Consider the following 25,997-nt stretch of genomic DNA (forward strand, 5'->3'; position numbering starts at 1 on the left):
GATTTTGGTTACAAAAAGAGTTTACATTCCTGTGATTGTTTTTAGTTCTAATATGTTATAATATGATTTTAGTGATTGAATGTTGTTATTCTAGTGTAAAGGAGGAGAAACAGCAGAAATTAGTAACTTTTAATAAATTGGACTGCTTTTGGATACTTATAGTATGGAATAATATAAGAATTAAGATATTAAAGATCTTGACCCAGATAAAGGTGGAATATAGACCAGAAAGTAACATCTTGAGCATTTTGATTAAGAAAGCTTTCTGGATTATCAGTATTATTAATATTAAATCCACAAATCTGCTACTGTCTATAAACCTGGAAAGTCTTCCTTCTCGTCTTTGAACATGTAGTCATAGTATTCCCCTACTTTCTCTTGAAACTTTGTCCTTTCTCACTGGTGTATTCAGGTTCTAGCTTCTAAGGCGGGCTTTGGTCTCTGGAGACAGTTCATTCAGGCATCCTTATCCATTCAGCTGGTTAAGTACAAAGCTCAGAGTTTACTCTATAGTCCTTGTCATCTCAAATTGAGGGAGGAGACTTTATGTCATGAGCGCTAGCAAAGCTATGGAGAAAAGCCCTATACTGAGGGACAGTGAAGTGCTTGTATGCACAGGTGTTAATAGAGTATTACCTATTTTATTTTATTTTATTATTTATTTATTTATTGAGACAGAGTTTTTGCTCCTGTTTCCCAGGCTGGAGTGCAATGGCACAATCTCAGCTCATTGCAACCTCCACCTCCCGGGTTCAAGTGATTCACCTTCCTCAGTCTCCCAGGTAGCTGGGATTAAAGGCATGTACCACCACACCCGGCTAATTTTGTATTTTTAGTAGAAATCGGGTTTCTCCATGTTGGCCAGGCTGGTCTCGAACTTCTGACCTCAAGTGATCTGCCCATTTCTGCCTTCCAAAGTACTGGGATTACAGGCGAGAGCAACCACGCCCGGCGAGTATTACCTACTTTATTTATTTCATTTGTTGCCTTTTATCTTATTACCTTTTGACTATTCCTGATTGTTGGAATGGTCTCATTTAAGAAGGGCTAGTAGGATTGTAGGACCAGAATTACATTTTGAAATCGTATTGGTAAACAAGATCAACCTGAGCACACCCTTGCAATGTGATTCAGGATATGACAGAACTGGGAACTATAGTCATCACTATTAATAATGCGGAGTTACTATCTGCTTACAGTGTATGAGCCAACATGCTAGAAAATGTAAACAAGTTACATCCATTTAATTCAGAGACTCTCAGCTCTCTGCCTATAAGGAGAGTTTTAGGATATGCTGAGATCCAGATAGAATGAGTTGGGGAATGATTCACTTACATTGAAAATTATGTTTAAAGTAACTCTTTATTCAAATTCACTTACAAATAGCTCTGGGAATCTTTTGACTTAAAAATTACGAACATAGCTCCAATGCCTCATCGCCGAAGAAAATTAGTTACAGTTATTGGAGGATTTGCCCCAAATTGCTTTATATATCTTTAGTTACAGTTACATATATACTTTTCTATGGATAACTATTATTGAGGTACTTAGTAATTTTGATGATTATAGAACCTGGGTCATATTTGAAACACTGCTAAAGATCTAGATTATTATTTTTTCTCTTATAAAGCTCCTGAACTTTTAAGTACTGAGATTTTATAAAAATAAGAACAGTTGACATGGTTTTATTCATTGTGTTATATACAAAACACCAAGAGGGTTTCAAAGTCATAATGATTATTATTGTGAAGTGAAATAGGCAATAAAATAAGATTTTATTGCTGTAGGAAAAAACAAACAATTCAACCTTCTGTAAACACCAGAAAAGTCCTACTATTCTTGCAACAAAAATTAAAAACAAAGACACTGCCTCTGAAAAACATAACAGTAAACATATCATAGTCTTCAGACCCCGCATCTAAATCATATATCTTAGTATACAAGCTTCAAAGTAACAAGTACTTTACTTTTATGTAAATTGTTTCCTTCAAAGATATAAAGGTACTTTATACATGTTATTTGTATAGTCTCCTCTTGTTGCATCTGAATTAATGTAAAACATGACTCAGTTAAATATGTGTTATCTGTGTATCTAAATACAGATTTATGGATTAGAAACACAGGAAATTAAGTTTTAAACTTCATTTATGAAAACAAAGACTGCCATATTGAAAATAATTATATTAATACAAGTGTATATCTAGACTTCCAGAAATTAGTTACATTAAACTCATTGCTAATTGATAACTGAATTTTAAAATATAAAACTCAATAACTAAAAACATACCTTAAATTATTTTTAGCATATCCATTTATGAATATGACTATTTTAAAATATAAATTTGAATATATCTATAGTACCAATCAAATGATTTCATTTTATAAAAATGTAAATATTTTTAGCTCAGCAATATATATTTTAAATAAACTTTTTAACCTTGAATATTAGTATTACATAAGTAAAGCATTGTCCTTGCATAACCATTATGTTGATGCATTTATTAAGAAACTGAGAATCATTTACTTTCCCTGGGCTGAGTCTCCATATTTGTCAAGTTATAGATTTAACTTAAATTGGTTGCAAAATAAATGGTCTATTCTGAAAAAATGTTCCACATGCCCTTGGGAAAAAAAAATCTGTATTAGGTAGAATGTTCTGTATATGTCCATTAGATCGAATTTTTTTTTCATTATTATACAGCTATTTTTTAAATTACATTCTGTTTTCCTATTATATTAATGACTGAGAGTTGTTTACTGAAATATGAAATCATCTGGAAGTGGCCTCAAATCACCTAGAGAAAGACTTGGAACAATTTTGGGGGAGAAGGCATAGGAGGCTGCAACAATGACTGTTCTGCCCTGTGTCTGCAGTTAATGATCAGAAGTACCAAGCAGAACCCAAATAACCAATATTTAGAGTGCAGAGGCCCTATTATTCTTCATGGATCCTGAGAGCTGTATGCAAGTTGCTCCTGGAACAACTGCAGAGCTCCCTGAGACAAAGATGGAGGATGAGCAGGCAATCTGCCAGAAATTGAATAAATTATCCACAATATACTGTCTAAACCATTTTTGTAGAAGTTGCAAGTCTTCAATAGACACCATAGTTCCAAAATAGTTACATCAGGCAGATTTTACCAGTCAAATTTTTGTCTTGGTAGGAAGATGTATTTATAGTACTTTCCACTCCACCATACTTCCGGAACTTTCTCACTTTTAGTCTGTTGAGTAAGGAAATTGACATTGATAGTTGGTGACATAAAAATCCATGGGAATTTTTTAAGCAATCATAAAAGGTAGAAAAGCAAATGTCACTATGCTGAGGCAAAATTTATTATTAAATATTTTTGTGAAAATAAAATGTATTTTAAATCAATAATACATTTAACAAAATTGACATAAGTTTTTAGATGTGCTATTCAAATCTAAAGCTGAAATCTGTATGTCCCAAAACTGGTTACAAATTTTAAAATAAGGATAGACATAACATCCTAAACTATAGGTTATATTAAATTTTGTGCCATGTAAACTGTTGTAATAAAGTTGAAAAAGGGGAAGAACATCTAAATATGGTTCTGAAGTGTGCTGGTGAGTAAGTACCCTGTCATTAATAGTTCTTGTCAGCAATAGTTTTTTTTTGTCTTTTTTTTTTTTTTTTTTTTTGAGACAGAGCCTTGCTGTGTCACTCAGGGTGGGGAGCAATGGCACAATCACTGCACACCACAAACTCCGCCTCCTAGGTTCAAGTGATTCTCCTGCCTCTGCCTCCTGAGTAGCTGGGATTACAGGGACGCGCAACCATGCCAGACTAATTTTTTGTATTTTTAGTACAGACGGGGTTTCACCCTGTTGGCCAGACTGAACTTGAACTCCTGGCCTCGTGATCCACCAGCCTTGGCCTCCCAAAGTGCTAGGAGCCACTGTGCCTGACCCTAGAATATATTTTTAATTTTATCATTTTTTTCAAAATCTGTGAACCAAATTATGCTTTTCACAATTTAATGTGATTATTTATATTAATTAAATTTATAAATTGTCTTCCATTAAACTAATCTTACATTTCATAATATGCTATTTTTTAGTAATATTCTTAAGAATTATGGCTTTATTATCTAGAAATAAGATAAATACATAGGCTGGGCAAGGAAAGATGCTATATTCTTGGACTTTTGATATCAATGTATTATTCACGTGTGAATCACAATTTGAAAATATTTTAAATTATTCTATTTGAATAGTTACGGTAATCACCTGGTTCTCTGGAGACTTCAGTTACTAACATATCAAATTTTCTCTGACCCTATAGTGTACATACAATTTTCTTTCTAAATTTTTACTTTTTCTTTATAATTCATTTATTTTTATTACTTTCAAATTGTCTTAATTTGTATCTCTACAAAAGCAAATTATAGGAGAGAAATTTAGAGACAATAATACATTTGGGAAATAATCTCAGAAAATGAAGTGCAGATGTAGATAAATGAGATATAAAAGGAAACAAAGACAAAAGGATATGTAATGGGTAGGCTTAAACTATCAGCAACTGGGGCTTAATCATTGGGGTATTCTTTGAGAGACATATTAGAATATACCTCAATTCAATCCAGTATAGGTTGCAAAATGTGAGATATTTTTCCCCTCTTCTTATCTGTCATTAGTTGAATCAAATATATATACATCTTGGGGTACTAAAGCTCTGGCATTCTGGCTTACCATAACTCAGGTAGAGAATATTCCTGTGGCCAGGTAAAGTCTTATACAGGGAGGGATGTGAGTGCTTGAGGTCAGGAGCTATTAGCCTGTATAGATACTGTCCATGGAGGTGAGAGCACTTACTACCTGTCTCTTAATTTGTTTCCAGCAAATTCTATTCTCCATTGGCTCCCTTGGTTACTTCCAATTTATTTTTCTCTGTGAGATTATTTTGTTTTAAATTTCATATCTTTGCATGCACTTGTTTTACTATTAAATGCGTTGCTTAAACTAGTCTGTTTCCTGTTCAAAGAAATCCTCCTCACTAACACAAAATGATATGTGATAGTCAATCATGTCTTCTATTAATACCACCTGATAACTTAGATCTTATTTTTAAATCTAAGATTTTTTCTCCCTCTTTTTGGATCACACAGATACATTTCAGAAAACGTCTACATGCTATCACTCTAGTATATCTTCACAATTATTTCTCTCCACCTACCTTACAAGCAGCCTAGACTTAGCCTCATCATCTTTTTCCTAGACCATCACAATTGTTTCCTAACTAGCTTTTCTTTTTTTATACTTGATCTTCCTAGATGTATTTTAAAACAGCATACTAGTGATTTTTCCAACTCTCTAATCAAAACCTTCCAGATTCTCAATGCATTTTAAAATATCACCCAAAGCTCTTATGAGGGTGTATAAATAAATGTATACCATTCTCCTCCTGGCACATTCTGACCTCCTTATAATCTGTCCTTCAAAGTCATTGGGATAAGCTATGTTACTTTGTTCCCTTCTTTATACAATAACTCATAATACATCCTGAATGGTTATACGAAATGTGAACAGAACTAGTGTTCATTATTCTGAGAAGATTTAAGAACCAATATGTATTTTTTTCCTGGCATATTAACCAGTGATGTTCTACAAAGAGGTTGCTAACTTAGCCTAAATTTCAGGATTAAAAGAGCACTGAGCAGAGTTACAGCCAATCTATCATGTAAGTATGGAATATGAATAAGAAATAAACCACTATTCTCATAAATCTCTGTATAATCTGAATATCATGTATACTTAGATATGTCATAATTAAAAACCACATCAAACACATTTCTCTCAAATATAAACAGTTGTTTAAAGAACTAGGCGAAATGACTAAAAGAGAAGAGAAAATTGAACTGCCCACAGCCTTCACAATCATATTAAACTGCCAAAGACTAGGATTAATTTCTTTGAAGTTGAGAGTGAAGAAAGCGTAGTTTAATAATGTGCACCCAACTAAAATTTCATTCAGGTATCTAAAGACTCATTCTGAAACAAAATAATAAAATAAACCATTAGCTCTTCCTCAATAAAAACACTGAACTCTGAAATCAAGGCAATTTAGAGATAAATTTAAATAAAAGGATATAAAACAAAAGGCTCTGACAAAATGACAAATGACACATATTAATGTAAAAGCAAAACTAAACTTGTGGAATTACAATTATAAAACAAAATAAATTTATAAATATTTAAATTATAAAAATGATGATGTTAGAGTTAGTACAGCAATTATTAAATGCGTTTTATCACCATCAATTATTTTTAGATTTTCACTGGTTAAAGTTTTAAAAATTTTAACACCGTGGAATACTATGAAGCCATAAAAAACGATGAGTTCGTGTCCTTCGTAGGGACTTGGATGAATCTGGAAACCATCATTCTCAGCAAACTGACACAAGAACAGAAAGCCAAACACCGTATGTTCTCACTCATAGGTGTGTGTTGACCAACGAGAGCATGTGGACTCAGGGAGAGGAGCATCACACACTGGGGGCAATTGGGGGTGTAGGGGAGAGACAGTGGCAGGTGAGAAGGGAAGGGAGGGTGGTAGGGATTACATGGGGAGAAATGCCAGATATAGTATGCACCTAAAGTAAAATAAATAAATACATAAATAAATAATTTTAAGTAGCATGTTTTTATAATTTGTTTCTAAGAGCACATCTATATATCAGTTTTTCTTTCTCACTATCCATCTCTTTTAGAACATGGAATTGTTTATACATGAATGTATCATCAGGTTTGAACTATTTTTAAAATATTTTTGGTTTATATTCTGCTTCAATTACTTATAACAAACATGTTTCATGTTTACTGAAACAATAAAATATTTTTTAATCAAAAGGAAATAGAAAAGACTAGAAGAAAGTCATATCTTTTAAATCCTCATTATTCATTATGATTGCTAGATTTGTTTTAAAGTTATCAAATACTATTTAGAAATAGGAAAATTACTTCCAGCATACCTCTTATCAGACTATACATGTTAATGAGAGGGCACAGAATATTGGATTGTTGTTCTTTATCATTTCTTCCTTTTTTTTTTTTTTTTTTTTTTTTTTTTTTTTAGATGGAGTCTTGCTTTATCTCCCAGGCTAGAGTACAGTGTCTGAATCTGAGCTCACTGCAAACTCTGCCTCCCAGTTTCAAGCAATTCTCCTGCCTCAGGCTCCTGAGTAGCTGGGATTAAGGTGCATGCCACCACACCCAGCTAATTTTTGTATTTCTAGTAGAGACTAGGTTTTCACCACGTTGGCCAGGGTGGTTTCGCCTCGGCCTCCCAAAGTGCTGGGATTACAGGCAGGAGCCACCATGCCCAGCCTGTTCTTTATAATTTCTGTAGTAAGATTTGACTTTTGTTACTATCTGTAACTGATTAATTTCTTTGTACATCTCTATGTAGCAAGACATTGAACATACATTGCAACCTATCACAGTAACTCTATGTGTACAATAGTTTATTTGGTGATACTGTATTAAAGGGAGTGGAATGACAACACTGTACTGAATATATTGTCTAAATTTAAAAATAGTATTAACTTATATCACCAGTCTAATCAATACTTGGTGTTCAGCGTTGGTTATGTCTGCATACCTTCAGTTATCTCATAGCACATGCCAGTTTTGATTTTGAGATCACAAGACAGCATAATTTTATTTTTGTTGCATGAGAATGAGGAATGTAATCCATTTTTGAACCTAAAATCTATTTTACTAAATACACATATTTAGTAATATATATATATATATATATATATATATATATATAAATTCTTGCACCAAAATGAAGTTACAATAACTTGTTATAACATGTCTTAACATGACCCAGTTTGGCATATTAAGAATAAGACATGAGTTTGAGAAGTGCCTCTGTCAGAACAAGTATGCTAAACTGATGCAAGAACAAGCACCCAATTCATGGTGACAATAAGGTGGAAGAGTGGTGAAATCACTGAGGTTTTACAAAAAGTTTATGGGACGATATCCCAAAGAAGACAGCAGTTTAAAAAATGGACACCTCATTTAAGAAGGGAAGAGATGATATTGAAGATGAAGCCCCCATCGGTGGATCATCACATCAATTTGTGTGGAAAAAAATATCTTGTCCATATTCTAATTGAAAAGGTCTGACAATTATCAGCAGAAACAATAGTCAACATTATAAATATCTCAATTGATATAACACCATTCTGACTGAAAAATTAAAGTTGAGGAAACTTTTCACTCAGTATGTGCCAAAAGTGTTGAGCCCAGAACAGATGTAGATAAAAAAAGAGCTTTCAATAAGAATTGTAAACAAGTAGGATCAAGATTCTGAAGCATTTTTTTGAAGAATTGTAACCAGAGATGAAACATGGCTTCACCAGCACCATCCTGAAGACAAAGCACAAGAAAACCAATGGTGACCAAGAAACAGAAGTGGTCCAGTCAGTGTAAAAGTGAGAAAAGTCCATGACAACAGCTTTTTTGGCTGCTCAAGTCATTTTGATTCTTGAGTTTCTAGAGAGCCAATAATAATTATACCTGCTTATTATGAGAGTGTTTTGAGAAAGTTGGCAAAAGCTTGAGCAGAAAAATCACTTATGAAAGCTTTATCAGAGATACTGTCTCCACCATGGCGATGCTCCCGCTCATCCCCTCATTAAACAAGGGCAATGTTGTGAGTTTTGATGGGAAATTATTAGGAATTTACCTCTGGTACCGATTTGGCTTTTTCTGACTTCTTTTTGCTTCCTACTCTTAAAAAATATATTTAAAATTTTCTTTAGCCAATTATGTAAAAAAGGCTGCATTGACATTGTTAAATTTCCAGGAACTTCAGTTGTTTAGGGATAAATTAAATTACTGGTGTCATTGCTTACAAAAATATCTTGAGCTTAATAAAAGTTATTTTGAAAAATAAAGTTTATATTTATATTTTTATAGTTTAATGTTATTTTGTCACGAACTTTTTGACAAAAAAACTATAAAAATATAAATATAAACTTTATATGTTTATATGCTATATACATTATGTTATATAAAGTATATATAACATAGCAAAGTATATATTTTAATATAGTAGAGTATCTAGTTGAGTATATATGTCTCATTTATACATACATTCATAAACATATAAATTTTACTATCACATTTGAAGTTACATCAACATTAAAGTTAATATCCATTTTGCTTAGTAATATTCATATGAGTTTAGTGAATTTATATACAGATTAATAAACCAAATTTTATAATGTACATATTTTGATTGATTTATGATTTTTTATTCCAAATTTATGATTTAGATATTTTTCAAAAAAGGGTACAAAATGTAGGATAATCAGCACAGGCTCCAAACTTTAAAGAGAATAAGTATTTCACTGAAAGTCAGACTGGAGAACCACAGTTTTTAAGTGTGGCGAGGGATGAGAAAAAGAGCCATCTTTGACTGCAATACAGGGGTAGTCACAAATGATGCCATTGTTCAACAGCAGTTATGGTGACAATGTTTTTCTGCTATAACCAATCTAATGCTATTTTACTCATTAGTCACAGCTAAGAATGCCATAAAAGCCTATGTCCTCCTGACTTCAGGGTAACAAGTAAGCATGCTTTATTTCATACTTTCACAGTCTCGCAAAAGGGCAATTAGTAAAATCTTTCTCCCAGAATAGTGAAGTAAAATATGGCTTTGAAAATATGATGCTGATATGAAGAGCTTCTGTTTTGGATGAAAGATGAGGTCACTCAGAAATTCAGAAGTCACTCTTATTGCCTTTTACCCTTATCTGAGTTCGTTGGGACAAAGTGATCAGTGTTACAGGGAAAACATGAAGGAATTACAATGTGCAAGTTTGCAAACCTAGAATATATTGTCACAAATATAAATTTAAGAAAAATATATCCTACATAGGCTATTTTGTAGACAAAAAACTATCTAAATGAGTCTACATCAGGAAATTCATTCAGGTGACTTATTTTAATAAAGTATCAAATAGGAGCAACGGTTAGCCCTTAGCTGGTCTTCCTATCTCAATCTTTTTCCTGTTAGTATGGATTCTTTTTAATGAATTCTACTAGCTAACAGAAATTCTTGCCTCCCTCCACAATCATTTTCTTCCTTCCTGTCTTCCTTTATTTCTTCTTTCTTCTCTCATTTACTTCATTTACTTTTAGATAATATACAGTTTACCATGCTTTAATATCTAATGTAATGTATCTATTATTTAATTTGCATAGCACCTTACTTCTCCCTGCCTTCATCTGAAAATGCTCTTGCTCTACACACCTTACACACAATTATTACAGAGCTGCCAGGTGAATGTAATATATCTGTTAAACCTAATCACAGTTGAGTGCTCTCCAGGGGAAAGCATCTGACTCATGCATGGAAATGAGAGTGCTTTTCAGTGATATTTGTAAGCGGAATCTAGAAAGAAAAGTCCAGCTCTCATATCCTCTCCCCAGGTGAACTGACTGTAAAATGTCTATGTGGGAGCTATCTGAAGCCATGTCTTTCACGTAGTTTAAGGAAAAAAATCATTGAGTGGAAATTGAGGTAATTTCACAGACAGAAATGATAAAAATAGAGAAAAAGGTATGGTTATGTCAAGCTCCCCACAACCACTATTCCTGTCTTCCAACTCCATTCCAGCTATCAATATAACACATTTTTAATATTTCTTTAAGCTGTTTTAAGTTACGTCACTGCCATTTACAAATAAAGTAATCCTTATCAATAGACTAGATAAATGAAGAATTATTTACTCAAGGATAAGCCCTTAGAAGATAATTATAAAAATTCTAGCTAAATGTTTAAAACTATGTCTCCCCTTAGGAATAAAATAATTCTAAGTCAAATAAATAAAATCTCACTTAATGAAAACCAGTGTTGCTATTAAGGTACACCTGGGTGTCATGGGTTACTTTGCCAGGAAATAGCCTGAGAGGTAGAGATTTGTGTGCAGGGTGTTTACTCAGGGTTCTTCTCAGGAACAATCCTTATGAGAGGAAAGTATATTGGTATAAGGAAGAAGCTGAACTGTGATGTCAGGGCAATATAGACCTCAGCAGATCTTACAGGATGCTGAAGATCTCAAGATGGGATAATTTGCAAAGGTATCTCCAACTGAAGCAAGGAGGGGTTGGGGGTTGCCCCCTTATCAACCAGTCATTGAATGTAGACAGTGACATTTGGCTGAGTGTGATTCTTGAAGAAGGATTCAGCTATGAGCTGTTAGTAGGCAAATAGCCTGATGGAAAAATTTGAATTTAGGTCCTAAAGCAGGAAGTTATAGGCAACATACCACAGCATCTACTATATTAGATAAAGATAAAGTGACATTCTTACTCATTATTTAAGCTCTATTTAACTTATTATTTTAAGACGATATTAATTAGCCTCACATGACTCTGTACTTAGGATATTAAAATGTAAAGGGTGTGGGGAGGCTTAGTGATGGACAACCAATAATCACCCAAATAAAAAAAAATATTTTATTTAGTGCATATTTTCATTTTGCATCCCAGAATAGGGGTGGGACATGTAAGGATAGTGAGAGAGCCTACTGATTCATAAATATTTGCTATATCCAATGTCTAATTCATTAATTTTATCTGATCCTAGATATATTTTAATTACTTAAGAGATGTAAATATATAATTTTGAGTAAGAGAGATTTTATTATGTATAGTTCTTTCCTGTTGCTTACTTGAGTGTAATGGTATTCATTGTAAGGTATATGTGAAGAGAGAGCTTAGGAGCCAGAATGAAAGTTAAATATTGCCCACACGTTTTACAATATTTTTTATACTCACTTCATTAACTAGCCCAGCACTGCAACACAGAAACAACCACTTATTTAATGCAAATGTGATTTTTTTCCTCTGAAATTATCAACATCTTACATTTAGTAAACAGAAAAATTAGACGGAAAAGACAAATTTTTATTTTTTGTATCAGATGCACATGTTCTTTCATGAGGGAATTATTATAACCTACTGTAACAATTTTTTAGAATATATGCTGGGTATTCTCACTGAACATCATTTACTGACGTTCTTCCCTGAATAATATTACTTTAAAACTCCAGATTATTCAAAAATCAAATAGCATAGAAGCTCTTCTTCAGAACCATAAGTTCACTGCACATGAATTTTTTTACTAGCATACTGGCAATGGTAGAAGCACAGTGTCAGAAAACAACATTTACAAAGCATTAGACTACGGTAAAAGAATTCCAGCCTAGAATTATTGAACCCCCAAGCTTTGCAAAATTAGTCATAAAAATTTAAGTTATTCTCACCATTTCTATAAAACTAAAATAATTTGCATGTATTTTACTAAAGGTCTATTTTCCTTTTAAATCAGGAATTAATTAACTGATTTTAGTATTGAATTTTCTCTGCTGACCAGATGTATTTTAAAGCATACCTCTTCTTGTTATTTTTACTTTATTATTATTATTTACTAAAAGGCAAGAAAGGCTTTGTTACTTAAAATCATTCTTTGATAGAAATGACTTTTAAAACTTAAGACCTCGGGGAATAATAATAAAAGCCACTTTTCCAAAAAACAGTTTGGGAATTATTGATGTAAAGAAAGGACTTTGGATTCCGTACACCAGGGTTTTAATTCTGTCTGCTGCTAAATAACTGATTAGTAGTCACTTGAAATGTCTGATCATAGGTTAAATCATAGAATAGAATAAGTCAACTTGAAAAATATCTTTCAATTCTAATATTCTTTGAGTATTTCATTGTTCTTCTCCATTCCAGTGCCTCCATCTGACCTCAGGTAAAGGAGTGGATACAGATAACTTGGAGTGGAAACAGATAACCTCTATTCTTCCACACACTTAAGGGAACACTTATGTTTACCAGAATCAATGTCCATTTCCCATCCATTCGGATTCATGAACACTTATGTTTACCAGAATCAATGTCCATTTCCCATCCATTCGGATTCATTTATTCATGTAGCAAACAGTTTTTCAGTGTCTACTAATTATTATTTGATCTGCTAAATTCCAGGAATAAAACAAAAATTCCATCTTCAAATATTTATGGTCCAGTAGGAGAGTTAGATGTGCTTATTTAAATAACAGTACTAGATCACTCTTTTCTTTCAAAGAGTATGTCAATATACGTAGTTTTCCCACTAGTTTTTGTTAATATTTATTTATTAGATTTTGTTAATAGTAATGTAATATAATTGTAACACATTTTAAAAACTAAAAAGAAATGAAAAACAGAATCAGTTACTGTAGTGTAACAAGCAAGAATGAAGCTTGTGCAATGTTCAGGAAAGGCACAGGAAAAGAGCTTACTAACTCTTGAGGATATAGGGAGCTAGTGTGTAACTCTCTGGAGCACAGTTTCTTCCTTAAGGTTCTACTGACATTTTCTTTGGAGGAGTATGAGATTCTTCGGGTTGATTTTCAAGCACATCATAAGCCTCATCTCCAACTCTTATAAGATTATTTACAATACAGATGCAAACGTTTATGGACTTTTTTTTAAATGTTTTTTTGTTAAATGCTTTGTTTTGTTTTGATAGCGTCTTGCTCTGTTGACCACGCTGGAATTCAGTGGCATGATTTCAGCTCACTGCAACCGCCACTTCCTGGCTCAAGTGATTCTTGTGTCTGAGCCACTCAAGTAGCTGGGATTACAGGTGTATGTCACCACACCCAGCTAATGTTTGTATTTTTTCAGTAGAGACAGGGTTTTACCATTTTGCCCAGGCTGTTCTCAAACTCCTGGCCTCAAATGACCTACCTGCCTCTTCCTCTCAAATTGCTGGGATTACAGGCATGAGCCATCATTCTCAACCTGTTTTTATGCTTTTTTTTTCTTCATAATTGAATAATATTTGTGGAAGAACCAAATCACAAATGAGAAAAGATGAATAATTGGTTTCTGAGTACTTTCTTTTAACCTTCAGAAAAGTCATTTCAGATAATTGTTTCTTTATGAGAAGAGTTTAAATATAAGAGAAAAATATGAAGTATGCTATTAAAGGGCAAGACCAGCTACTTTTATTAAGTTTGCCTTTTAAAAATCTATTACAATGCTTTTTTTGTTGTTGTTCTTGGTACAAGCTCTAATCGGTTTTCTCCTCTAGCGCCTCAAAACAAAAGCCAGTGTATATTCTCTCTGACAAGGAGTTGTGAAATTTCTGCAGTCATTCATATCCCAAAATCCAATTAGTCCTCAGCTGGTTTACCCAAATACATCTCAGTATGTTGCTGTGGAGTTCATCTTGAAAAGTATTCAACATTCTTCAGAAAAGTGGTTACTAAAAATTCAAAACAGTATTAGCTGACAAGAACAGTATCATTTTATTTTTAAGGCACACTTTGATGTTAAGCATGTAGATGAAAGCCAAAATTTATTATGCAATTAATTATGATTTTTGTAAAGACACTATGTCTTTCTAAGCATTTACCCAACAAATTGAAAGCTGGTATATAATTCTAAGTAATTATGTATTTTTATTTTAATAACTGTGTTTCACAAGAAAAATATTATTCTTAGAGAAACAAAAATATCACATGTTGTCATGCATATGTGGGAGCTAGAAATATTGATTTCATGGAGGAAGGGAGTAGAATGTTGGTTACTAGAGGCTCAAAGTGAAGAGGAGAGAAATAAATGAAGAGAGATTGATTAACAGGTACAAAAATACAGTTAGATAAAATAAATTCTAGTCTTGATAACACAGGAGTGTTACTATTATTATCAATAATTTGCTCTATATTTCAAAATAGCTAAAAGATTTGGAATGTTTCAACAGAAAAAAAATAATAAATGTTTGACCTTAGATTCCCAATTACCCTAATTTGATCATTACAGATGGTATGTATGTATCAAAACATCACAAGTATTCCATAAATTTCTACTATTATGTAATAATGACATAATTTTTTAAAATAAAAATGTTATTATAAAGATTATATTTTTGTTCATGAAACTTGAATATTTGTAATCAAATCTGTAATCTATGTTTAAACTTTATATAATTTATCTTAAAATCTATAGCTGTCATTTTGTATTCTCTCAAATATCATCCAATTCCATGACTTCACTTGCCATCTGAAAATAGATTATTCCTAAACTTTAATCTCTTTTTTTTTTAAATACTTTAAGTTCTGAGATACATGTGCAGAATGTGCAGGTTTGTTACACAGGTAAACACATGCCATGGTGATTTGCTGCATCCATTCCCTATCATCTACATTAGATATTTCTCCTAATGCTCTCCCTCCCCTAACCCTCCCACCCCCAATAGGCCCGGGTGATTGATGTACCCCTCCCTGTTTCCATGTGTTCTCATCGTTCAACTCCCACTTATGAGTGAGAACATGTAGTGTTTAGTTTTCTGTTTCTGTGTTAGTTTGCTAAGAATGATGGTTTCTAGCTTCATCCATGTCCCTGCAAAGGACATGAACTCATCCCTTTTTATGGTTGCATAATATTCCATGGTATATATGTACCACATTTTCTTTATCCAGTCTGTCGTCGATGGGCATTTGAGTTGGTTCCAAGTCTTTGCTCTTGTGAATAGTGCTGCAATAAGCATACGTGTGCCTGTGTCTTTATAGTAAAAGTATTTATAATCCTTTGGGTATATACCCAGTAATGGGATTGCTGGGTCAAATGGTATTTCTGGTTCTAGATTCTTGAGGAATCACCACACTGTCTTCCACAATGTTGAACTAATTTACACTCCCTCGAACAGTGTGAAAGCATTCCTATTTTTCCACATCATCTCCAGCATCTGTTTCCTGACTTTTTAATGATCACCATTATAACTGGTGTGAGATAGTATTTCATTGTGGTTTTGATTTGCATTTCTCTAATAACCAGTGTTAATAAGCTTTTCTTTTTCTGTATTTTTGTTGGCCATATAAATATCTTCTTTTGAAAACTGTCTGTTCATATCCTTCACTCACTTTTGGATGGGGTTGTTTTTTTCTTATAAATTTAACTTCCTTGTAGATCCTGGATATTAGCCCTTTGTCAGATGGATAGATTTCAAAATTTTTCTCCCATTCTGTATGTTGCCTGTTCACTCTAATGATAGTTTCTTTTGCTGTGCAGAGGGTCTTTAGTTTAATTAGATCCTGTTTGTCAATTTTAACTTTTGTTGCCGTTGCTTTTGGTGTTTTAGTCATGTGAATTATTTGCCCATGTCTATGTCCTGAATGGCATTGCCTAGATTTTCTTCTAGGGCTTTTATGGTTTTAGGTCTTATGTTTAAGCCTTTAATACATCTTGAGTTAATATTTGTATAAGGTGTAAGGAAGGCGTCTAGTTTCAGTTTTCTGCACATGGCTAGCCAATTTTCCCCACACCATTTATTAAATAGTGAATCATTTCCCGTTGCTTGTTTTTGTCAGGTTTGTCAAAGTTCAGATGGTTGTAGATACATGGCGTTATTTCTGAGGCCTCTGTTCTGTTCCATTGGTCTATATATTTGTTTTGGTACCAGTACCATGCTGTTTTTGTTACTGTAACCTTGTAGTATAGTTTGAAGTCAAGTAGCATGATGCCTCCAGCTTTGTTCTTCTTGCTTAGGATTATCTTGGCTATACGGGCTCTTTTTTGGTTTCACACAAAATTTAATATAGCTAAAATTTAATCTTTAACACAGAATATGTAATTAGAGTAAAGTCAAATTAAAGTCAAATAATTAATGAAACAAACATCACTTAGACCTTTAGTTTTCAACTTCATTTCTTCCATCTGCCACACATGGCACATCTGACTCTAGGTCTTGAGGATCTTTAGGCTTCTGCTAGACTGATCAGCTGTATTCTATCTAAGGTGTCTCTCTATGAAGCTAGGGAGGGAAAACATTAGGAGAAATACCTAATGTAGATGATGGGAGGATAAATGAAGCAACCCACGGCATGCGTATACCTATGTAACAATCCTGCATGATCTGCCAATCTGCGCATTCACCCCAGAACTTAAAGCATAATTTTAAAAAAAAAGAAGCTGCTTTCTTCACTCTCCTTCATCTGTCACCTTTCCTTCTCAATTTCCATCTTGCAGAAATGGATGAAATAACTTTTACTGATCTCTTTTTTCTGATTTATATTTTTATTTCTTTATTAACATTTTAATGAGGTTTTAGGAAACAAAAAAGAAGATAAAGCATTTCACTCAAATCAGCTCTTTAACCAGAAGCCCATTAGGCATTTTAAAATGTAGTCATAATTTTTTTCCCAAATGTGCCATTCATAAATGCATACGTGCAACATTTATATTCACTTGTTAAATAGGCATTCTGTAATTGCCATAATTTATTTACTTCTGTTGACTTAATTCTAAAGTTTTATACAAGCTTTTTGGCCCTCTCATTTTTGTGGATTAGCATCTTCAGAGATTTTAACAGATAATCCATCACTCTAGCTAATTTCTGACTATTCAGAAGTTATTTTTTTCAGCCATCTGCTGTCACTGTGCAGATGTGTAGTTATCTAGAACTACAGAACAACCGAAGAAACTTAAGGAAAAAAGCAGCAACATTTTGTTATTTCCCATGAGTCTGTGATTTCACAGGGGCTCAGCTGAAAGGTTCTTCTGCACTCAGAGTTTCTCCTGTGGCTGCAGTCAGGGGTAGTCAAGACTGGAAATTCAAAATGGCATCTTCATGGAGACAGATCAAAAGCTAGAATCTTCCTCTGGCAGCTCATTAAAAAGTGAATGTTTCAAGAAATCAACCATTAGTGTGTAAAAGACACACAATTTAGAACTTATGAATTGTTTGTTTCTGGTATTTTCCATTTAGTATATTTGACCCACAGTTTACCGCAGGTAACTGAAATTGCAAAAAGCAAAACCACAGAAAACTGGGGACTACTGCACTCCTTACTTCTCCCTATTGCATTCTTTTCCCATTGCTCAGAGGGTTTAACCCTTATTAGTTATGAAAGCCCATCCATTCTTCAAAGCCTTGCTTAGATTCTTCATCCTATAAGACTTTCATTGAGCTGTTAGTAAATCCTATTTCTTCATTTATCTATTAGATTTATAAATTAAAACTGCTAAGCATTATATTCAAATTATATGCAAACATATATAAATATATATTATGCTTTCTTTTAAGTGAAAATCAAAATCAGTGTATTGACTAAATATTTCTATTTGGATAAGGCCACTGGCAAATATCCTACACAAAACAGATCCCAAATACATAGTTATTGAATAATTACCATAATTACTTAATTTACTGAGCAACTTATATTACGTGTCAGTTTCTTTTGTAAGTGCTTTACATATCTTAATCTCTCTTTCTCTTTGACACACACACACACACGCACTCATACACTCACCTAAAGAGAAGGTACTTTTTAAATCCCCATTAAACAAATAAGATAACTGGGGTGAAGAATATTTTTCAAAGTTTTGTAGCTAGTCAACAGTAAAAAAAACAAGTGGAGTCAATCAGTCTTGAACCAGAGACCATGATCTTACTCCTTGCGCTCTACTGAATCATTATTCATTGACTTAAAAGTCTAAAAAAAAAAAAAAAAAAAAGTGTTTAAGTAAAAAAAAAATTTGTAATTCATCTTTTTTTCTATTAATCGTGTATAGAATCATAGACATCCACAGGTAAAAATGACTTTAGTGTTCACCTAATGCTATAGTCTTCCAAGGAAGTGGTAGCATTACATGATTTGAGATTCTCTGGCTTCCCAGCTGTTACACTAGATTTAATATCACAAAAGTTCATTCTTATAACAATTAGGAATGTTAAGTATATCAGAAAAATTGAGAGAAATGGAAATAGTGGTTTGGAGCAAGGCTTAAAAAGTGCTCAGAAGATTCTGGAATCAATTTAAAAGGCATAATTTTCTCTGACACTTGAAACATATTTAACAAATGCAACAATAAATAATTAGAGGAAATTGGAATTTTAAAAACATCTCTATATAGGATTATATATATATATATATATAGTATATAGAGAGAACAACAGGGCAATCAATGGAGAGAGAGGAAAAGAACAAGATGGAGGGAAAGACTGGGAGAGATGGAGAGAAAGAGAGAGCCAAAAACAGACAGAGAGGCAGACAAAGAGAGAGTCAGGTCAAAGTGAAGTCAATAATATATTGGGAAAGATTTGAAAATTAAAAATACATCCAAAAGAATGCACTCATTTTCATTATCCTTGCTGAGCATATGGGTAAAGAGCATACCCCAAGGTTCTGGAACTTTTATATTTATATGATCAAATATCTGATGATATTCAGACTCTGAAAATATTAAAATAGAGAAAAGTTCTTAGAAAATAAAAAATATGTTAGAAAAGTAGGGAGTAGATTGCCAATAAAATAAATTTTTCAGCCTTATCTATAATTTGCTTTAGAATTATTTTTTGAAAACCAAAATAAACCTTGACATTAATAGGAAATACCTCACAAACCATTTTATGTAATGAAATAAACATTCACCATTTTTCTAAATGTCTTTGAAGATTTTTTTTTCCTCTGTTAAGGGGAATATAGCCGTTCCCCATTTCTATCTTTGAGTAACTTCTCGAACAAAAAAAGAATCACAATAAGGACATGCAAATATTTTTCCATTGGAAAGTTTATGAAGGCAACAAACTAATTTTAAAAAAACTTTCTTTATGAGAAAAAATATGAGCAAATTTTATTTTTCATATATTTAACCTCTTTTTTCTTCATATAGGGTAACAACAAAATAGATGTTAGCTGAAAGACCTCCTAAGGTATTCAGAAATGACTTCCGGAAAATTTTACTTATTACAACTTCTATTTATAACCTCATCATAAAAACACAGTTATTTTGTTGTTATTGTTGAATAGAGTAATTCAAAGTCATTTTGTATTCCACAAACATATAAAAGAAAAATACACTAAGATTGCCTTTATTTTAAACTACCTATTCTCCTTCTGTTGAGTGATTTTTGCTTTGAGAATATTGTGTAATAAGGATTCAAAATCACATGGCTTATTAAAAGCAACATTTCATGATCTATTTGATTAGTCTGGGTTTTAATCAGGATCCAATCAGTAAAAAAGAAATCACTCTAGTTTTTTTTTTTTTTTTTTTTTCTCTGTCTCCCTCCCTCCCTCCTTCCCTCCTTCCTTCCTTCCTCCTTCCTTCCCTTTTTTTTAGATGGAGTCTTGCATTGTGACCCAGGCTGGAGTCCAGTGGCGTGATCTCGGCCCACTGCAACCTCCATCTCCTGGGTTCAAGCAATTTTCCTGCCTCAGCCTCCCAAGCAGCTGGGACTACAAGTGTGTGCCACCACATTTGGGTAATTTCTTTGTATTTTTAGTAGAAACAGGGTTTCACTATGTTGGCCAGGCTGGTCTGGAACTCCTGACCTGGTGATCCGCCCACCTCGGCCTCTCAAAGTGCTGGGTTTATAGGCATGAGCCACGACGCTTCGCTTTTTTTTTTTTTTTTAACTGAAAGAAAAGAAGGAGGGGCTAGATTTGGGATTTAATATTGAGAATTGGTTAAACAGGTTTTGAAAGAGCCAAGAAGACAAAGGAGAGACAGAGAGACATATCAGAGAATTGCAAAGGCAGAAAGGTCCAACTTGCAGAGATCTGGGAGACAGAGGTAGAGGTGCCATTTCTAGGGTGGAAAATCTAGGGCCATCAAAAGGAAGTTACAATCAGCAGGCAGAGTCTACTCCACAGCAGGAATGAGACATCCTTTAAGATGTGAACAAGAGAGAGAGGAGATGCTGCCTCTTTAAGAGAGGCCATGAAGTAAAGAAACTTCCTGTTCAGGTGACAGCTAATCTAATATAGGTGATGGGAAGGAAGGCAGCAAACTACACTGCCATGTATGTACCTATGCAACAATCTTGCATGTTCTTCACATGTACCCCCAAACCTAAAATGCAATAAAATATGTTTGTGTGTGTATGTATATATATATAGAGAGAGAGAGAGAGAGACAGAGAGAGAGAGAGAGAGCGCACAAGGAATCCAGCTAACTACAATTCTCTATTAAAATGTGAAAAGGGGAAATATGTCTTTTGGATATCGGAGCAAATATACAACTGGTCAGCACAGTTTAGAAATCTTACTTGTCCAAATTATTTGTAAATGTAAATGTAAGCCTTTATAATAATTCAAGAATGTTTTTAAAGTATTTTGTTGAATAATTTTATTGTAAAAGTTAAAGAATAGGACTTCCCAGTGGTATTTTCTATAATGATAGAAACATTCTATGCATGTATTGTCCAATATTGTAATTACAAACCACTGAGAATTTAAAATTTGGTTATTACGTTGGGTAAGCTGAATTTTCATTTTATTTAATTTTAATTAAAATTAACATTGGCATGTGAAATATTTTGTTATCCCCAAGAGTTGTATGTGACATATTACTTACCATATTGTATAGCACAAAACTAGACATTAAGACAACCAAATTTGCTCAAACTACTTGATCTAGAAACCTTTGTAATTTACCTGACACATAATAACTAAAAATAAATTGACAGTTGTTTCAATCTCCAGCAGAAAAAGCTATAAAATAAATTGTTATGTAACTAAAGTAAATTATTATTTCAGCATATCTTTATCCAACTGTTGTTTTTCAACGTTTAAAAACATTGCATTCTGAGTTCAGAAATGTTGTCCACTCTACTAAGAAATCTTTCTTAAATATAGAAATGATTTTTATTAAATCATTTATTTTTTCCTAAAGTTATCAGAAAAAAAATGTTGTTGTTGTTTTTAGGAACATTATATATATATTCAAAATATTTAATAAGCAAAACATGCATAGAAAAAAAAACTCAGTGAAGACAGAGAGAGAGAGGAGTACTCAACTGAGAGAGAATATAAAAGCCTAAATTATATAAAATTATAAAATCCATAAAACTTATTTACTATTTTATATTTAAATCAAATAACAATGAAATGATTTCTGCTGAAAGTATTTTTTAGTGGCTCATGTTGTATCTACAGAATAACTTTAGTTTTGCAAAAATATCTGACATACATTTAGTTCTATGGGAATTCCCGAGCACATTCAGTGCAAGTGTATTTTCTGTTTGGTATTCTGAAAGCTGAAGATAGCATCATGTGTTTGTGTTTTGTAAGTCTTTATTTACAACTTCAGTGTTTCCTGAGATTTACTCCCAATTTTTGGGCTTGGGCTATGCCTTCTTACATAATTAAAATAATCTACAATGTTGTGCCATGTAAGTTATAATTTTAAAATAAGCATTTTCCCATGCCATTAAAATTTCAGAAAGCATAATTTTTTATGGATTTACAGCATAGGCAGATTTTAATTTACAATATAATTTTACATTTATTTCAGTTCCTTTTTAATTTTGTTGTTGATAATTTTATTTGAGCATATTTTGAATTATTTTTAAATGATAATTTTCTAGACTTAATAGGTCAAATATTATAACTATTTTTAAAGCTCTACATATATACTGCTAAGCTGTCATCTGGAAATAATTGGGTACAATTATCTTATTTTTGCATCTTGTATAATTGTTTTCACAGCACTTATCTTCCACCCACCCATGTTCCTTGTCCAGTCTTCACCAGCATTATTTTTTGTGATCCCACCATTGTCTCTTCCAATTTAGGCAACATTAAAGTACAAGTATAATTCCTTATCCCTCCTTTGTTTAAAACCTTTCAAATTTGGCTTTTCATATTTCACATGAATTTTGATACCTATCACATGGCCTGTAGGGCCCTGCATTACCTGGCCCTACCCAGCTACTCCACTTACATCCCTTGTCGCTCAGCTGCTTATTCACACTGTTTTAACCAGCTACCCTTTCTGTGTTCCTCAAGAGCTCATCCTGCACCCCTTTACATGCCTAACTCCTAACAATTCTTCAAGTTTTAGCTTGCGTATTACTTTTTTTGAAGAGGCTTTCCTGGAAACTCCATAGGATTTATGCCCTCACAGAATTTTATACTTTCTTTCATAACCATGATCACTGTTTTAATGGTTTATTTATTCAAGTAATTATTTGTTTTATATATGTCTGCTCAGCTAGACAAAATGCAATGTGGTGGGTAGGTACCTGTATTAGTTCATTTTCATGCTCCTAAGAAAGACATACCCAAGAGCGGGCAACTTACAAAAGAAGGAGGTTTATTGGACTTACAGTTCCACACAGCTGAGGAGGCCTCACAATCATGACAGAAGGCAAGGAGGAGCAAGCTGAACTTATGTGGATGGCAGCAGGTAAAAAGAGCTTGTGCAGAGAAACTCCTGTTTCCAAAACCATCAGATCTGGTGAGAGCCATTCACTAGCACGAGAAGAGCACAGGAAAGACCCATCCCCGTGATTCAATGATATCCATCTGAGTCCCTAACACAACACGTGGGAATTATGGAAGCTACAAGATGAGATTTGGGTAGGAACAGAGCCAGACCCTATCAGTTCCGTATCTGTTTGTTTGGTTAGTCTTTGTGTTTGTTTCTTTAATTTCCCTTAGGCTGGATTTCCCAAAAAAGAAAAAAGAAAAAAAAAAACAACCCTGAGTAAAAGGCTCATGTAGAGATATTTAGAAATGAGTTACTCAAGATAAAGTATGAAGTTGTATGAATAAAAAGTATGAGTTGTCTTCTTTATTTTCTGTATATTTCCTCTGTTCTTCATACTTTACCTTGAAGTATGTCTTATCAATTGGCTACCACTACTGGTGACTGACATTCAGTTCTACTTCACATTCTGAGGATCCTGATAAAAAGCGTAACATAACTGTCTCACAATTTATGTTTTGCTTTTACCCCTAGCTGAAAAGTGGCTGATCTATGTTGCTTCCCTAATCAAATGACCCTAATCTTCATTGATGAGGAGCCTAAGTACTTAATTTAATTGCCCTTGTTAAACTGAGGTTCCTTCAATACATAATCCACCATTATGAAAAGCTGAAGATATCCACCAGTGTATGTGCCTGGTCTCAGGCATATTTATTCTTTCCTCAATTATGTGGCTGCTATCTTTTTTCCTGGTGATACACGGTGTCAATCACCCCATACTGCTAACCCCTCTAAGTATGTAAACTAGATTTTCCCTACTGGTCCATTGGCATGAGAAGCACAAAGTGACTACAAGGCATATAAAGCATTACATAGAAATATTACTGTCCTTCCTAGTGAAAGCATTTTCCCATAGGAATCAGAATCTCTAGTCTTTTGCAGTGGTGGTTACTGTAATGATAGGGACCAAATACATAAGTAAGTCACTGGACTGATGGTCAGGGAAAAAAATCCTGTGTCTACCCTTTGTTTCATGGATTATTGTTCAGTTACTAAGCACATAGCTTTCTATATCTCAGAATATTCAGAAGAATCTAGGAGTCTAAGTTTTTCAGGCTCATCCTACATTTCAGAGGCCCACTCTCTTACCATGAGGTTCTTGACTTTGATGGGAGAGATCCATAAAGGCTACATTTTCAGATGTGTATGATACTGTTCCACCCTTATGTAAGACTAGGGCCTAATGTTTAGCACAGTCTGCCACGAAACTCAGAAGAAATTCTTCTTAAGGGCTGCTACGGTAGTCCTCTGGCTTTCCAGACGTGCTTTGAGTTGTTTAGATGTTTAACTTAAGCATGCTATTTTATGTTTATAAGACTTCCAAAACAGTTACAAAAAGCACACATCCGTGCATTCCTGTATAAGCTTGCCCTTTCATTTTAAATGTCACAGCTTCCTTGTAACTCAATGTATCATTTTCTTCTTGCACCTATCTCAGTCATTTCAGTGAAAGTCAGAATAATTTTGCTGCTACAAGTATATGGTGATTGCCAACCTAATTACCAAAGTTGTAGGAATTTTTGATTCTCTGCTGATGGCTATGTGATCCAACTTTAAAATCCTGCCTGAAGTTAACCAACTGTGTTACCTTAGATCTCCATGAAACAAAGGTAAAGGGTTATATGAAGGTAATTTATTGGTGATTTGATTTCAAGTAGTAGATGAATGAGACTGGTAATCTGGAAAGCTAAGAAGGATAAATGAATACGAAGATACAGTTATCTACTCCTGTGGGATAGTGGATCTCAGTTTCAAAGACCATTTCAGGGTCCTTATGAATCTGAAAATCTGTCTCCATAAGAGATAAAGGAGGAATGTATTTCTTCTTTAGTGCTTATTTCGTATTGTTCAAAGGCAACCTTGTGTGCATCAATTCCTGCATAATAGATTGCACATTCATGAGTGTCAAATGATGTCCTTCAGGCATCCACATTACAGCAACCGAGAAGCCCTTTGAAGAAAGCAAGAAGCATATGATATAGCACACAAAGCAAAGACCTAACGGGTTTGACCTATGTAGTTTGTCATAGCCTATGTGGAATTTATCCCTAAAATAGTGGCTGGAGTTAAAAAGTGAGATCAAGAGGTAGTGAAATCATAAACAAAATACAAGTATGATGCAACATCTGATTCTTAACACAAAAGATAAAATTAAACATCTTTTAAATGAATAAATGCATGTGTGTAATATAATATATAGCTAGTTGCCACATGGTTTAGTATAGAACTACTTATGTAGATTTTAGCTGAAGAAATCTTTGCTTATCAATATAGATTGGTATATACCTATACATTATTACCTCCAAATACTACATAATTTAGAAAAAAATACTATCATGGGTTATCAATCAATCAACCATTTACATGTATGTAATAAATATTCATCTATTTAAGTATGTAGCTTGGGAAAGGTGAAAAATCAAATACGTTCTTCCAAACACTTTATTTCCCCAAGTTTTCTCTTGTCTTTATATTATTTAAATATTCTTTCTCCTCCTATACAGAAAGGTTACCAAGGAAACCAGAAAGTAAGGTAAAATAGATATTGTATTTATCCTAAAAAATAAAATATATACTGTTCATAGTGACCCTTCAGGTACATGTTCTGTTGAAGATAGCATTGTTGTCTTCTCTTTGGAGAATAGATGTAATAATTTTTTTTTTTTTTTTTTTGAGATGGA

Source organism: Cebus imitator, unplaced genomic scaffold, assembly GCF_001604975.1.
Source record: "Cebus imitator isolate Cc_AM_T3 unplaced genomic scaffold, Cebus_imitator-1.0 Scaffold321, whole genome shotgun sequence".
Lineage (NCBI taxonomy): Eukaryota > Metazoa > Chordata > Mammalia > Primates > Cebidae > Cebus > Cebus imitator.